Consider the following 17,709-nt stretch of genomic DNA (forward strand, 5'->3'; position numbering starts at 1 on the left):
GAGATTATCAATGGACTTGTATGTCTTCCATTTTCTTACAAGTGCTCCTACAGTTGATTTATTCACACCAACCTGCTTGCCTATTGTAGATTCACTCTTTCCAGCTTGGTGCAGGTCTACAATGTTCTTCCTGGTGTCCTTCGACAGGTCTTTGGTCTTGGCCATGGTTGAGTTTGGAGTCTGACTGACCTATCCACTGTTTGTGGATAGGTGTCTTTTATACAGATATTGAGTTCCAACAGATGCCATTAATACAGGTAACAGGTGGTGGACAGAAGAACTTCTTAAAGAAGAAGTTACAGGTCTGTGAGAGCCAGAAATCTTGCTAGTTTGTGGGTGACCAAATACAGTGCGGAAAATAAGTATTTGAACACCCTGAGATTTTGCAGGTTCTCCCACTTAAAAATCATGGAGGGGTCTGACGTTTTCATCTTAGGTGCATGTCCACTGTGAGAGACATAATCTAAAAAAAAAAAAAAAATCCGTAAATCACAATGTATGATTTTTTTAATAATTTATTTGTATGTTATTGCTGCAAATAAGTATTTGAACACCTGTGAATATCAATGTTAATGTTTGGTACAGTAGCCTTTGTTTGCAATTACAGAGGTCAAACATTTCCTGTAGTTCTTGACCAAGTTTTCACACACTGCAGCAGGGATTTTGGTCCATTCCTCCACACAGATCTTCTCTAGATCTTACAGGTTTGGAGTTTCAGCTCCCTCCAAGGATTTTCTATTGAGTTCAGGTCTAGAGACTGGCCAGGCCACTCCAGGACCTTGGAATGCTTCTTATGGAGCCCCTCCTTAGTTGCCCTGGCTGTGTGTTTGGGGTCATTGTCATGCTGGAAGACCCAGCCATGACCCATCTTCAATGCTCTTACTGAGGGAAGGAGGTCGTTTGCCAAAATCTCACAATACATGACCCCATCCATCCTCCCTTCAATACGATGCAGTCGTCCTGTCCCCTTTGCAGAAGAGCACCCCCAGAGTATGATGTTTCCACCCCCATGCTTCACGGTTGGGATGGTTTTCTTGGGGTTGTTCTCATCCTCTAAACATAGTAAGTGGAGTTGATTCCAAAAGCTCTATTCTGGTCTCATCTGACCACATGCCCTTCTCCCATGCCTCCTCTGGATCATCCAGATGGTCACTGGTGAACTTCAGATGGGCCTGGACATGTGCTGGCTTGACTAGGGGGACCTTGCTGCCCTGCAGGATTTTAAACCATGACAGCATCATGTGTTATTAATGTAATTTTTGTGACTGTGGTCCCATCTCTCTTCAGGTCATTGACCAGGTCCTCCTGTGTAGTTCTGAGCTTTCTCAGAATCATCCTTACCCCACAAAGTGAGATCTTGCATGGAATCCCAGACCGAGGGAGATTGACAGTCATCTTGTGTTTCTTCCACTTTCTAATAAATAATCATAACAGTTGTTGTCTTCTACCAAGCTGCTTGCCTGTTGTCCTGTAGTCCATCCCAGCCTTGTGCAGGTCTACAGTTTTGTCCCTGGTGTCTTTAGACAGCTCTTTGGTCTTGGCTGTGGTGGACAGGTTGGAGTGTGATTGATTGAGTGTGTGAACAGGTGTCTTTTATACAGGTAACAAGTTCAAACAGGTGCAATTAATACAGGTAAAGAGTGCAGAATAAGAGGGCTTCTTAAAGAAAAAGTTAACCCAGGATTCTTGCTGGTTGGTAGGGGGAGTCAAATACTTATTTTATGCAATAAAATGCAAATTAATTATTTAAAAACTGCAAAACTGACAGGGGGTCAAATACTTATTTTCCCCACTGTACTAAGAGACAACTGTATGTGTGTGTAGGTGTGTATATGTTCCTCTCCTGTCAAAACAGCACCTTTGAACTGAGCAAAACCTTGTACACCTATACTCTGACATGTGGGGAGTGACATACAGTTGTATACAAAAGTTTGGGCATCCCTGATAATTTTCATGATTTTCCTTTATAAATCATTGGTTGTCTGGATCAGAAATTTCAGTCAAATATATCACATAGCAGAAAAACACACTGATATTTGAGAGCTGAAATGAAGTTTCTAGTATTTACAGAAAGTGTGCAATAATTAATTAAATAAAATTGGGCAGGTGCATAAAATTGGGCACACTTGTCATTTTATTGATTTGAATACAATTAGCACTAATTATTGGAACACAAAATTGGTTTTGTAAGCTCACTCACCCTTGACCTTACACAGGTGAGTCCAATCATGAGAAAGGGTATTCCACTCTTTGCATGTCTTTTAATGAGTGGCAACATGGGAGCCTCTAAACATCTCTCAAATGAACTGAAAACAAAGATTGTTCAACATCATGGTTTAGGGGAAGGATACAAAAAGCTATCAGAGATTTCAGATGTCAGTTTCCACTGTGAGGAACATAGTGAGGAAATGGAAGACCATAGGCACAGTACTAGTTAAGGCCCGAAGTGGCAGGCCAAGAAAAATCTCAGATAAGCTGAAGGAGAAGATGGTGAGAAGAGTCATAGTCAACCCACAGACTTGCTCCAAAGACCTACAACATGATCTTGCTGCAGATACTGCCTCTGTGCATCGTTCAACAGCGCACTTTGCACAAAGAGATGCTGTATGATGCTGTAATGCAGAGGAAGTCTTTTCTGCATACACGCCACAAACTTGAGGTATGCTAAAGCACATTTGGACAAGCCAGCTTCATTTTGGAATAAGGTGATGTGGACTGATGAAACTAAAATTGAGTTCTTTGGACATAACAAGGGGCGGTATGCATGGCTGAGAAAGAACACAGCATTCCAAGAAAAACACTACCTACAGTAAAATTTGGAGGTGGTTTCATCATGCTATGTGGCTGTGTGGCCAGTGCAGGTACTGGGAATCTTGTTAAAGTTGAAGGTCACATGGATTCCAGTCAATATCATCAGATTCTTGAGAACAATGTTCAAGAATCAGTGACAAAGTTGAAGTTGCCCTGGGACTGGATCTTTCAGCAAGACTACGACCCTAAACACTGCTCAAAATCAATTATTAAATCTATTAAGTCATTCATGCACAGGAACAAGTACAACGTTCTGGAATGGTCATCTCAGTCTCCAGACCTGAATATTATTGAAAATCTGTGGTGTGATTTATGTGGGCTATACAGGTAAAGAGTGCAGAATAAGAGGGCTTCTCAAAGAAAAATTAACAAGTCTGTGTGAGCCAGAATTCCTGCTGGTTAGTAGGTGTTCAAATACTTATTTGCAGCAGTAACTACAAATAAATTATTAAAAAATCATACATTGTGATTTCCTGATTTTTTTTTTTTTTGATTATGTCTCTCACAGTGAACATGCACCTAAGATGAACAATTCAGACCCCTAAATGATTTCTAAGTGGGAAAACTTAGAAAAACACCCTGTGGTTTTACAGGGTGTTCAAATACTTATTTTCCTCACTGTACTTATTTTCCACCATAATTTACAAATAAATTCTTTAAAAATCCATCCATCCATCCATCTTCTACCGCTTTGTCCAATTAAGGGTTGCGGGGGGCTGGAGCCTATCCCAGCAGTCATAGAGCGCGAGGCGGGGTACACCAAGGACAGGACGCTAGTCTGTTGCAGGGCCACAAATAGACAAACAAACACAGACACACCCACACACACACCTACGGACAATTTTAAAGATTCCAGTCCACCCAACCCGCATGTCTTTGGATGTGGGAGGAAACCGGAGCACCCGGAGAAAACCCACGCAAACACGGGGATAACATGCAAACTCCACACAGAAAGGTCACGGGAATTGAACCCACAACCTTCTCGCTGTGAGGCAACAGTGCTAACCACTAAGCCACCGTGCTGCCCTCTTTAAAAATCCTACAAATTGATTTCCTGGATTTTTTTTTTTTCTTATTTTGTAAATGGTAAATGGACTGCATTTATATAGCGCTTTTCCATTTGCATCAGACGCTCAAAGAGCTTTACAATTATGCCTCACATTCACCCTGATGTCAGGATGCTGCCATACAAGGCGCTCACTACACACCGGGAGCAATAGGGGATTGAAGGCCTTGCCCAAAGCCCCTTAGTGATTTTCCAGTCAGGTGGGGATTTGGACTCAAGCCCAACACCTTAACCACTAGACCATCACCTCCCCTGAGTTTTTGTCTCTCATAGTTGAAGTGTACCTATGTTGAAAATTACAGACCTCTCTCATCTTTCTAAGTCAGAGAACTTGCACAATCAGGGGCTGACTAAATACTTTTTTGCCCCACTGTATGCCTTAAAGCCATAGTAACTAATAACTGAAGGCACACTGACTGCCAAACATTCTCAGGCAGCAACAAAACTTGGACCTTGAAAACAACTCATTACAGTTCATTGTTTGAAAATATGAGGATAAATGTGTTTCTTGAAAAGAATTACCACTACTGCAATCATAACAGTAATGTTATGTGTATACTGTTGTGATTATATGATAAAAAAAAAGTTCAGTGAAGAAACAAAGTAAATTGTAACTTTTTCTTAATACACGTATTATTTTCTGTGGAGCACAGATGGTTTTAAATACAGTGCTGTGACCCTGTTCGTATTTGCTCATTTTGTGTACGGAGCCACTTATAAATTTGGAGATTTTAAGTAAATGATATTGGTGACGGCCACCACTCTGAGGGGCAAACATTTGGTTTGCTACTGAATAATGATTAACATTTCAACAGCCATGTGGTACATCAAATTTTGTAAGTTAGTGCAGTCGTGGTAAAACATTGACATCTTTACTCTTTGACATTTTTTGTGCCTGTACATTAAAAATACATATGGTAGTGATTGATAGCAAGCTGACACCCTTTAAATGAACATTTGTTTAAGAAGATGGGACTTTATTCTTTTGATTTAACCTATTCTAATTATAGTTGGACACGATCCAACCAGCGGAGCAGTAGCGATCACCTCCGTGTCTCGAGATGCTGCACTATTCAAGGGCAGTGAAAGGAGCATGACCCATGTCCATGCTATGGTGGGAGAAAACCCAGCATTGATTTGAATTTATTTATTTTGGCAGATTTTGAGGTGTTGCTATGTACTTGATCAGTTAAAAAGGTGCATCCCTCTAAAAACATGAAAATTAAATGTGTAGATTCTGGTGAAGAGTTGATCAGATCTTGGTTTGATACAATAAACTCATTTATTAAAACATTGTTGTCTTTTATTGTTGGCAGTATAATTAATTGGAAACTGTTGTGCCAGTTATGTGTGTATTTTGTATTGCAACTCAACAGAACAGCAAAGAATGTGTGCCACTTTTGTCCTCAACCTTATTAGGTTTTTTGAATTTACACATTCTACTGAAAAAGGGCCACAAATCCTCAAGTGGGTGCAACAGAATAGTGGCAGAAAAGTCTTTCCAGTTCAAAAAATAACTGAAAGACATCCTGCTGTAACTGTAAATTTGAATGACGTCTCATGTAGAAATAGCCATACTAAATAGCTGCTGGCTTTATGTTTAAATACGTTGAACTGACATGTTTTATTCTACTTTTAGTAGATTAACTGGGTACAGTGGGAAAGAAAAACTCCCTTTTAACAGGAAGAAACCTCCAGCAGAACCAGGCTCAGGGAGGGGCAGTCTTCTGCTGGGACTGGTTGGGGCTGAGGGAGAAACCAGGAAAAAGACATGCTGTGGAGGGGAGCAGAGATCGATCACTAATGATTAAATGCAGAGTGGTGCATACAGAGCAAAAGGAGAAAGAAACAGTGCATCATGGGAACCCCCCAGCAGTCTACGTCTATAGCAGCATAACTAAGGGATGGTTCAGGGTCACCTGATCCAGCCCTAACTATAAGCTTTAGCAAAAAGGAAAGTTTTAAGCCTAATCTTAAAAGTAGAGAGGGTGTCTGTCTCCCTGATCTGAATTGGGAGCTGGTTCCACAGGAGAGGAGCCTGAAAGCTGAAGGCTCTGCCTCCCATTCTACTCTTACAAACCCTAGGAACTACAAGTAAGCCTGCAGTCTGAGTCTTTTCTGTTTTTTTTTTCTAAAGAACTTAAATTTTATTAATTTTTATCAACAACAGAGCAAATCACATAATCATACTTCACAGATGGAATTTAACATAAATTTGAGCATGTTTTAAAGATGTTAAAAAAAAACCAAGCATCTCAGCATTATATTTCACAGCAAGTTACATCTGGTTTCAGATCAGAATCATGATATATTCAGGGGATAAAAGTCAACTTTTAAGTGGCATATCTAAGGCATTCTACATTACAATGACACAGAGAGGGAAAAAGGAAAATGTGGCAATAACTCAAATGTACTCATCAGGCCTTTACATAAATAAAGCTTCTGCATGGCCCTACCGTAGACAAAAAGTAAACCTTTGAAGTGTTAATGAAAATATTTTTTCCAGTTGGTAGTTCCCCTACTTTTTGAACCCAGGCGCTGTAGGAGGATGGCTCTAGTTGCATCCATTTAATTGTAAAGCATTTCAAAGCGGCTGTAAAAGTAACATTTAAAAATATGATTTAGCCCTTCCCTGCACACTTGCTGGAACTATACCTAGTAATGCCACTGCAGTGGTGGGCACAGTTCAGCTAATCCGCTAATTAATGAAGCTAATGTTTTCATTATCGGATTAGCGTTTAATATAACTTTGAAAACCATAATCAGACCAATTATCTTCAGATACATTTTGGTCCGATAACTTTTAAATCCCTAACATGTTTTTGCAGGCGTTGTGAATAAAGCTTAGACAGCTAAAAACATTTGGTACATCTGATATGAAAGATTTTAGTGCTTATCTGTTAAATGTTTCGTAGCAGATAAACCACTCTATTCTCTGTAAACAGAGGAGAGCTGGTTTCAGGAGAAACCGCTCTATCCTCTGCACTCAGAGAACTGGTCACAAGATAATTGCTCTTGACACCATCTTAACTCACTGACAATATCACCCAAGTCATCCAGAGGCATACAGTTTTAACTTATGGTTAAAATTTTAACCAAACTAATTTCGGACGTGTTATTTAAATTAGCATCGCTTCTGAAGTTTTATAAAGTGAAAACATCACCTATATGTTCTAGTTTTAAAGTATTGCACTAAATTTGAAGGTAAGTATTGCACTAATTTTGAAGGTTTTAGTGTGGACATGCCTTGGCAGTGTTAGTGATTTGTGGGTAAAAGTTCATGACAGGAGAAATGCATTTGAGATGCTCTGATTGGGCATCACACGGACGGCAATATTAAACTCTTTGTATATTGTGCCTAAAACTCTCATGAATATATTCTCTGGGTTTATAGACGTTGTTATTCTTTGTTTTATATAAAAATGCCAGAAGAAGCTCAGGTTGCTTCTCCATTATTTTCAGTTAGAATCACTGTGAGCTGCAGTCGTTTCCTGTTTGCTCTTTAACGTCGTGCTTATTGTCCTTTACAACACTGTTTGTCGCCTTTGTTCCAGAGTGACATATATATACGAGATGTCGTAAGATGTCTGAAATTCGGTTTGCTTTTTTAAATTTTAAATTTTTTTTTAAATTCCACGCAGATTAAACGTAGCAGACACAGGTTATTACCTCCGCCAAGGAGGTTATGTTTGTGCTTGTTATGTTTATGTTATGCTTAATGGCTTTAATTGTGCTGCCCAGAAATACTACTTAAAAAAAGGAAGATTAAGTCCCCCTTCTACCTTGCTTCTTTGGAGTGTTTTGTATTTTATGCAAGGGTGCTTACTTTGCCATATGAATTTTGAGATCATTTTATCCAATTCAACAAATGTGGATTTTGGTATTCCTACTGGTAACGTTTGGATCAAATATAACAATCTTGGGAGAACATTCATACGTATAGTGTTAATGCGACCAAGAATGGAGAGAGGTAATGCTGACCACCTCTCTAGGTCAGTTTTTTTTATTATGTCCAGTGTTTAACTGTAATTAGCTTGAAACAAATCATGTAAAGAAAGAGGGATAATGATTCCTAGGTATTTAATGCCAGCTCTAGACCAAGGTACAATGCATTTTTAAACTTATGAGACACATGCACCAGAATAGTGTCTATCCTGCATATGTGACTATTACAGTATGAAAATAAATGAGGACATTTAGAAAACAAAGATTTCTTTCAGTCATCCAACATCCTGAACTGATTTCTTTGTTTTAGAAACTGACTAACCATGTTCAGATCGAATGTAAAATTAGAGCAAATCAGCTAAAGTAACTGCAAAGAGTGATCTCCTGTTTATGTCAACCTTTTTGTGAAATCATTTATCTTCAGTCAAGACCTCACCAAGAGGAAGCTTTATTATGAAAATGGTGATTGGTAAAGACAGGCTGCTGCTCTAAACTCCATCAGGGATATCCGGCTAATCACATTACTGGCCACACCTCTGAGAACTAGTTTTTAAAAACAAAACAGCATTTGAACACAATTATGTGATTAGAATCACAATATAGGGGTGGTGGCCAAGTGGTTAATGCGCTTGGTTTCAGTGCGGAAGGTTCCAGGTTCAAATCCCACCCCTGCCACATTTCTCCATGTAATGTGGAGTTGCGTCAGGAAGGGCATCCGGCGTAAAACTTGCCAATTCAACATGCAGATCCACCTTGGATTTGCTGTGGCGACCCCGAGTGCAAACAAGGGAGCAGCCGAAGGGACTCTTACTATGTGATTAGAATCACAGCTATGACTACAAAAAAGTAAACTAACATGACCTCTAACATGGAGATCATTACAGAACATTCTTTGTACTGAAACTAGCCACGAAGAGGAGATGATTAAAGGTTAGACTGACTATAGTTGTGCTGTTTTTCTTTTAATTTATTGTTGACCTGCACAATGCTTCCCTCCTTCCTGGGGACCTAACTGGATAAAAGAAAAAAAAAAAAAACTAAATATAGAAATTTAATGCCAACAGCAACGAATGTTGTAAGTAATCATAAAATGCAAGACCGTGTTAAGTATGCTATGTTGTAAAGTTTGGGTAAACATGATTTGAGCTATTTTAGAGTTCTACTCTGTCATTAGCCAATTGACACCCATGAGTTTGCTTGTCACCAATTTTTTTATGGGATTTCTCTCACACAGCGCCTTTGTCAAAGACTTGATATACTGTGGACAGAAAAGAAAAAATAAATCAAGGCAACGTTTTACTACATGAATGTTCAAAATGCTATTGTGTGACAATTCCTTCCCACATTTTGATTAATTTGTGTGCATGAGATAAATAGAGGTGGCACAGTGGCTTAATGATTAGCACTGTTTCTTAAAAGCAAGAAGGTCATGGGATCGCTTCCTGCCTGGTCCTTTCTGTGTGGAGTTTGCATGTTCTCACCGTATTTGCGTGGGTTCCCTCCAGGTGCTCCGGCTTCCTCCAAAGACATTCAAGTTTGGTGAACTCACACACACACACACACACACACACACACACCTTCAACCGCTTAGTCCAATTAAGGGTCATGGGGGGGCTAGAGCCTATCCCACCAGTCATAGAGCGTGCGGCAGGGTACACCTAGGACAGGACGCCAGTCTGTCACAGGGCCACATATAGACAAACAAACACAGTCACACCCACTCGCACACCTACGGACAATTTAAAGATTCCAACCCACCTAAGCCACATGTCTTTGGATGTGGGAGGAAACCGGAGCACCTGGGGAAAACCCACGCAAACATGGGGAAAACATGCAAACTCCACACAGAAAGGCCACAGGTGGGAATTGAACCCATGACCTTCTCGCTGTGAGGCAACAGTGCTAACCACTAATCCACCATGCTGCCCAGTTTGGTGAACTTGAAACTTTAAATTCATTGTAGGTGAGAGTGAATGTATCTGTCTATACGTGGCACTGTGATAGATTGGCAGTCGGTCCAGATTGTACCCCGCCTCTTGTGGGATAGGCTCCAGCTCTCCCATGAACCTTATGGCCCAGTCACACGGCACTTAATGAAGGGCAACGAAGCCCTAACGAAAATAGAAATCTGGACTTTCGTTGGCATCGTTTAACCTTCGCTCAGCTTTGTTCCTGCAGCGGGCACTTTGTCTGGATTTTTAAACTGTCGAAAATTTGAACAAAGGGCAACGAAAACCTGAATTTGTCCGTATTTCGTTTTGCTCTCGTTCTTGACGGTTTCTTATCATTTGCTTAGTTTTTGTAACGTTAGCCTTTGGTTGACTTTGTTCAACCAGATGAATGTTTTCACACAGTACAAAAGCAGTTTTTGAGCACTTTTGTGGAGGAGAAGCAGCTCCGTCCCAGTGCCGAGTCCTGGAACACAGAGATGCAGACACACAGGCACGTTTAAAGCGTAAAGATCAGCGTTAGCTTCGGTTTCGTTTCGTCCCTCTTTCGTCCCTTTTGCGCTCTTGATTCGCAGGCTATTCGGTGATAAAGTGCGTTCGTCCACCTTTTCTCAACGAATTGTGATTTTATTTTTTTTTTTGCTTTTTCCCCTTCATTCAGGAATCATCGTATGCTGTGTGACGGGGCCATTAATTGGAATAAGTGGGTATAGAAAATGAGTCAATGAATGGGATAAATACTGTTGACAGTGCATTAGTTCAAATCGTTCATTCCAGTCACCACCTGCTTAAAAGAGTGCTTGTCCTCATACCCCTCTGCAGTCTGAATATGATCAATTGCGATGATATCAGGAGCTTTTCCTCATACCTTTGATGATCTTTGGGCTGCAGAGATGATGCATAGTTGCTAGCCTTGCTCATTAGAAATAAAAAAAAAAAAAAGAATATATATCCTTACAAAATGTCTGACTGAATGACCAACAACTGACACGATTAAACGTCTGTGATTACACACTGCTACCAAAGTTATTTTGCCTACCATCCAGTGTCCCTGCCCCAGAAAAGGGGAAGGTAAACAGTAATCAGCGATTGTATTAAAGGCACAATTTGTTATTATTTAAACTCATTAACCAAAATGAAGCTTTTATTTTTCCTAAATATAGACTTTGGTGATTCTTGACTGATATATGAAGTCTGTTATATTACCAGCTGGAAGTTATGATCACATGACTTCTGGTTGCCTTCTGCTGGTAATGTCATCATACAGTGGTGGTGTTGGTGCAGTTTTCAGCCTTTTATATTATATCAAATATATTTTTGAAGGCACACAGGCACTATACCACCAAAATACCCACTTTCATTTGCATTTAGCATCAAGCCTTATAGGATTTTATGAGAACAGATAAAGAACTGCAGTGGACAAACTTGCATTATTTTCATGGAATGAAATGTTCCTGAATGCTTAAAATGTCTTCTGGATCGTGGCAGAAACAAAACTTGAAAGCACCTAAAATCTTTCAGATATAATTCAAAATAAAATCCTTCAATTTCTAGGACATTATCCATCTGCTCACTAAATGTAATTAACATCCTCACAATTTTCTGAATTAAATGTTGATATGTGCCAAATATTCTTCTGGCTCTCAGTTCCAGAATGTATTACCAGATCTCCTCCATAACTGAATCACTTATTTCCTGGAACATTATCTGTGTGCTCACTAAATTTCAATGAACTCTGTCAATTATGTTTTGCATTATCGTGCTAACAGTCAAACAGACAAACCACTGACAGAGCTACCTCCTTGGCAGAGGTCAAAATGTATTGTGTGTTCAATGGAGTAAAACATTATCTTGTTAAATTTTTCTTGGTCTATAACCACTCTGGGGCTCCATACAGGGTCAGATCCAAGATTTTGAAGGGGGTGAGGAGGAGGATGGATTTGTGAATGTGTCTTGGTCATGCTTCCCTAGGGGTTCGGGGGCATACTGGGTCTTTGTCTGTCCAGGAGAGGTCATTGAAGATCTGGACTCCCAGGAAACCGAATGTGTGGACCCTCTCTACACACTTGCCGTTGATGTGGGTGGGTGGGGTCAGATCTGATCCTCCTGAAGTCCATGATAATCTCCTTTGTTTTTGTTGGTGTTCAGTGCCAGATTGTTGTCTGAACACCAGGTTGTTAGCTTTTGGACCTCCTCTCTGTAGGCTAGCTCGTCTCCCTTCGAGATCAGTCTGACCACTGTGGTGTCGTCAGCAAATTTGACAATGATGATAATGTTGCTGTGGTCTGGACTGCAGTCATAGGTGTAGAGACAGTACAGGTGGGGGCCCAGCACACAGCCTTGTGGTGAACCGGTGCTCAGTGTGCAGGTGAAGGAAAGGTATGGGCCAAGTCTCACAGTCTGGGGTCTTTTGGTCAGAAAGTCCTTGATCCAGGTACATGTGAGAAGGAGGAGGCCCAAGGTGTCCAGTTTGGTGATCAGAATTTCCGGAATGATTGTAGTGAATGCCGAGCTGTAATCCACAAAGAGCATTCTGGCGTAGCTCTGCTGTTACTCCAGGCGACTTCATTATTACAGGTGTGAGGGCCACAGGGCGGTAGTCATTGAGGGTGGTTGTGGGTGACTTTTTAGGTACGGGGATGATTGTAGCAGATTTCGAGTAGGCAGGTGGGGATGACTGCTCGGGCCAGGGAGAGATTAAATATCCTACAGAAGACGCTGGACAGCTGGTGGACATGTGCTCTGAGCACCTTGTAAGGCATCCGTCTGGGCCAGCAGCCTACCTGGGGTTCACTGCCAGGAGCAAGCGCCTCACATCGTGCTCACCTACAGTAAATGGGGGTGTGGGGGGGGAGAGACCAGGCAGCGGCATTTTTTCATGACACATGGGGGGTGGCACAAGCACTTAAAAAATCATCTGCACTGCAAAGTGGTTTTCTGTTATGAGTCATATCACTGTGTGGAGAATTGGCAAATGTATGCCCCCTGCAGCTTTCGGAGAAGATGCACAGAAGCACTGAGAAGAGAAAAGAGAACGGGCACGTGGGGGAAGAAGAGTACAGACAGTAGCGACATGACAAGTGAGAAGAGAAATGGACACGTGACTCGTGGTGCCATCTTTGGGCCAAATTCACGTTCGCTGTTAAGCTATCTGCTTGTATACTGAGTTTATTTTTTCGCTGAAAATGCCGGGTTGTTGTGCTTTGGGATGCACAAATAGACACAAGGGGTGCAAGATGTACAGAGTCCCTTCAGATCCCAACAGATGGAAAATTTGGGAAAATAAAGTCAGCAGTGTGGGATGGAAGCGACTTCATTTCATGCAAGTGTGTGTGTGTGTGTGTGCACGCGCATGGGTGCGACTGTACCTATGCACGGATCTGTTGCTTGTTGTGGTTAACTGATAAAAAAAAGTTGAAAAGGTTTATTTACTGTGTGCATCGACCAAGAGCCTGTGTGTGTGTGTGTGTGTGTGTGTGTGTGTGTGTGTGTGTGTGTGTGTGTGAGAATGTGTGCTTTAATGTGTTATGTTTGTATGTATGAGTTTATTGTATCTCTGAAAACAAGTAATTACTTTTTAAAGAAAAACAAAGGTGTATTTTTAAAGCCCCTCCTGTCCTGTTAATCAAAGCTTTTAAATCATTTTAAGTTACAAGGCCTACTTTGTTACATGTAGGATGTTCAAATTCTCTCCAGGTATCATGACATAACCCAAATTATTATTGCTACTACATGTATTCACAATCATCAATCTTCTCACTTCTTATTTTCTGCTCAATGTTTCAAACAAACCAATATCCCTTTACAGGCAATCTAATGTTGGAGCTTTTATTCATACAACCCCAATTCCAATGAAGTTGGGACATTGTGTAAAATGTAAATAAAAACAGAATACAATGATTTAAAAATCCTCTTTAACCTATATTCAATTGAATACACCACAAAGACAAGATATTTAATGTTCAAACTGATAAATTTTATTGTTTTTTCTGCAAATATTTGCTCATTTTGAAATGGATGCCTGCATCACATTTCAAAAAAGTTGGGACAGTGGCAACAAAAGACTGGGAAAGTTAATGAATGCTCAAAGAACACCTAATTGGAAACAGGTGAGTGTCATGATTGGGTATAAAAGGAGCATCCCCAAAAGACTCAGCCATTCACAAGCAAAGATGGTGTGAGGATCACCACTTTGTGAACAACTGCATGAAAAAAATAGTCCAACCATTTAAAAACAATGTTTCTCAATGTTCAATTGCAAGGAATTTAGGGATTCCATCATCTACAGTCCATAATATATTCAGACGTTTCAGAGAATCTGGAGAGCTTTTTACACGTAAGCGGCAAGGCTGAAAACCAACACTGAATGCCCATGACCTTCGATCCCTTAGTTGGCACTGCATTAAAACCAACATCATTGTGTAAAGGATCTTACCGCGTGGGATTGTACAAGTGCAAGTTAAAACTCTACCATGCAAAGTAAAAGCCATACATCAACAACATCCAGAAATGCTGCCACATTCTCTGGGCCCAAGCTCGTTTGAAATGGACAGATGCAAAGTGGAAAAGTGTGCTGTGGTCTGATGAGTCCACATTTCAAATTGTTTTTTGGAAATCATGGACATTGTGGTCTCTGGGCAAAAGAGGAAAAAGACCATTCAGAATGTTACCAGTGCAAAGTTCAAAAGCCAGCATCTGTGATTGTATGGGGTGTGTTAGTGCCCATGGCATGGTCAACTTACACATCTGTGATGGCACCATCAATGCTGAAAGGTACATCCAGGTTTTGGAACAACACATGCTGCCATCCAAGCAGCGTCTTTTTCAGGGACGTCACTGCTTATTTCAGCAAGACAATGCCAAGCCACATTCTGCACGTGTTACAACAGTGTAGCTTTGTACTAAAAGAGTGTGGGTACTAGACTGGCCTGCCTGCAGTCCAGACCTGTCACCCATTGAAAATGTGTGGCGCATTGTGAAGCAAAAATACGACAACGGAGACCCCGGACTGTTGAACAACTGAAGTCGTACATCAAGCAAGAATAGGAAAGAATTCCACCTACAAACCTTAACGCTTATTGAGTGTTGTTAGAAGGAAAGGTGATATAACAGTGATAAACATACCACTGTCCCAGCTTTTTTGAAATGTGTTGCAGGTATCCATTTCAAAATGAGCAAATATTTAGTACACTGGTGGTGTATCAAATCGAGCAAAGAAGCAGTTGAGCTCCTCTGTTAGTGACAGGCTCAGGTCTCCTGAAGTCACATCACAGCTTGTGAAGCTGCTGATGCTCTGTAGACCCTGACACACCTCCAGTGGTGGCGAGGGCATCCGGTGTCAAAACCAGTGCCAAATCAACATGCAGACCCACCTTGGATCTACTGTAGCGATTCTGCGTGAAAAAACAAGGCAGAAGCCAAAGGGATTTACTGTGAAACTAGACTCTCAGAGAACACACCTCTGTTAACAGGAGAAGTCTGAACTTGAAATTAACGCAGAGGAGCAAATTCTAGCAAAAATGTAGGATTCACTTCATTACTTTTTGAGACCGGCAGACGGTGGTCATCAACACTAGTCCCTCCGCTTTACTATTTGTTTGAAAGAGGTAATAATTATAACAAAGAACATCCAGATGTCAAGTCTCGCAAAAAGAGGAGTGGACTCCCCCCGGAGACAATAAAGCCTCTCTGACTCCCCTAGCGTCGGTTTAGTGCGTAGCGTCACGCGGATCTTTTACAGGCAGATCTTTTACAGCGGATTATTTTTATTTTTTTTTTTTTTAAACAATCACTTCCTACACAGAATGTGTCCGTCTCCTCCGCTCTGCTTTAGCAGCACAGAACGCTCGGGCTGATTCCCCGTCAGCCCCCGGCCCTCCCCCGGCGCCGCCTGAGCCGGGGTTTGATTGGATTAGCGTCGGCTAGCCTTTGCCCTCTCACCCCGCTGATGTTGCTGGGCTGCTTCCTGCTCCCTCCGCTCCTCCAAACCGACTGACGAAGCCACACCGGCACGGGCACAGCCTGAAAATCACGCAGGCAGACACGGGCGGCCGGTGACGGAAAGCAGAGCCAGCCATGCGGAGGAAGTCGAGGATATTGTTGTGTTTTGCGGTGCTCTGGGTGCTGGGAATAGCGTACTACTTCTACTCAGGGACAGCGATGAACCGAAAGGTAGGATATCCGTTCTTCAGCTGTTTTTTTGTTGTTTTGTTTTTAACTCCGTCCTCACGCTCCCTGCTATATTTCCTTCCACAACAAAGAGAAGATGGAGCGTTGTATGTAGGCGCTGTTGTGCTGCTTTTCTTCGTTTTCGGGGGCCGGTTGTGGTAGCGCTGCAGTTATAAAGGGCCTGCTCGGTGCTCATTGATTTGTAGGAGCGCGGACGCGGGGCTGGCCGGTCAGCGGCCACAGACCTGCCGCTGTGCCGCTGCTGCCATCACCGGGAAGCACGTTAACCCGCTTTACCGGGTCTTCACCGCTTATTAAACACTACGAGATAGGGTGAAATCATATGGGATGATACGTGTCCGTATTCGGGTCCGTTCCTGTGTTCCCAGTGCCGGAGGGGGGTTCAGACGCTGCTCCTCCTCCAAGACCCGCCGAAGATCAGGAAGTGTTCAGGTTTAAAGCTCCCACGCATCATGCTGTCATGCGTTTCCGGAGTTTTCACTAGGAGAACATACCGTGTTCATTTAGACTGTAGTGATGTCGGTTGGGTAACATGTCATATGTATGCTGAGACACTGTGGTGTCACTGACTGTATGTGCCATGTGGTCAAGTAGTCAATAATCACCATCAAGTGATGGTATGCTTCAAGGATTGCAAAGGAGTTGTTGGAAAAATGTAACTCGTAGCAAAAGCTGAATGAATCCGATTCATGTGGGAACTTCAAGCCCACTCTTATGCAGGATGGCTGTCGAGACTCAAGGGTATAGATTGAGAAAGAAACAATTAGGTTCGTTTGTAAAGTTCCTGGCCTTGCCCAGAACTACATTCTACTGCTCAGAAATGAGGGCAACAATTAATGTTTTGTGGTATTGGTCCCAGGTTCTCAGTATACATCTAGTGTTGTGTGAGGAAGGGCATTCAGCCTAAAACTTCTGTCAAATCAACATGTAGATCTATTCCACGCAATATGGAACTGATCCATGTGGTGAATTAGAAATTTTCTTGAAGTAGACCTGAAATTCTATTGTTCCAAAAGACTTCTGAACATCTGCAAAGCTGTGGAGCTGTTGAGATCCAGTGTATGTCTATTGGTTAGAGAACCAGAATGAAAACTGGGGAATGGCCTCTTTAATGACTAATCTGGTATCAGTACAAACACTGACTTGTCAGTTGTAGTTAATTTTACTGGGACTCTGCCCTTCACCTCTTGGATGTCTGTTCAGCCACTGGTGTTTGTGGTCAATGGACTCCATATGTATGTGGTTGTTTAGCTGCAACATTTCTGTTTCTGCATTTTGACAATTCTTTGTTGCACTTTTTTTATTTTCTCATCATTGGTATGACTCAAGTAGATGGGCACTCCACTAAATCTGGTCTGCTTGAGGTTTCTTCCTCTAATAATATAAAAATAAAAAAGCCTAATGGGGTTTTTTTTCCCTTGCCAGTGTGCTTGCTCAGGGGTGGTTACTTATGTGGGTAACCTATGTTGGGATTTGGCAGTGTATAAATATACTGAATTAAAGGATTGTACAAGTTTCCAATTTTTTATGAATTTCAGAAATTTTTTTTAACCCTAAACCATGAAAAATAAAGTTGCCTAGCAGCTGAGACATCATGCTTGAATCCCCTTTCCAACACTGGAAGCACGCAGTGCCCTTCCAGAAATGGTGTTTGGATGCAATAGTGTAAAATAAAGCCATAAATTTTAAATAAAATCTTTGTTCTGGTTCACATACTTTGTAGGACATAGTCATACCAGATCTGTTGTG

This window comes from Thalassophryne amazonica, chromosome 2 (genome assembly GCF_902500255.1).
Source record: "Thalassophryne amazonica chromosome 2, fThaAma1.1, whole genome shotgun sequence".
Classification (NCBI taxonomy): Eukaryota; Metazoa; Chordata; class Actinopteri; order Batrachoidiformes; family Batrachoididae; genus Thalassophryne; species Thalassophryne amazonica.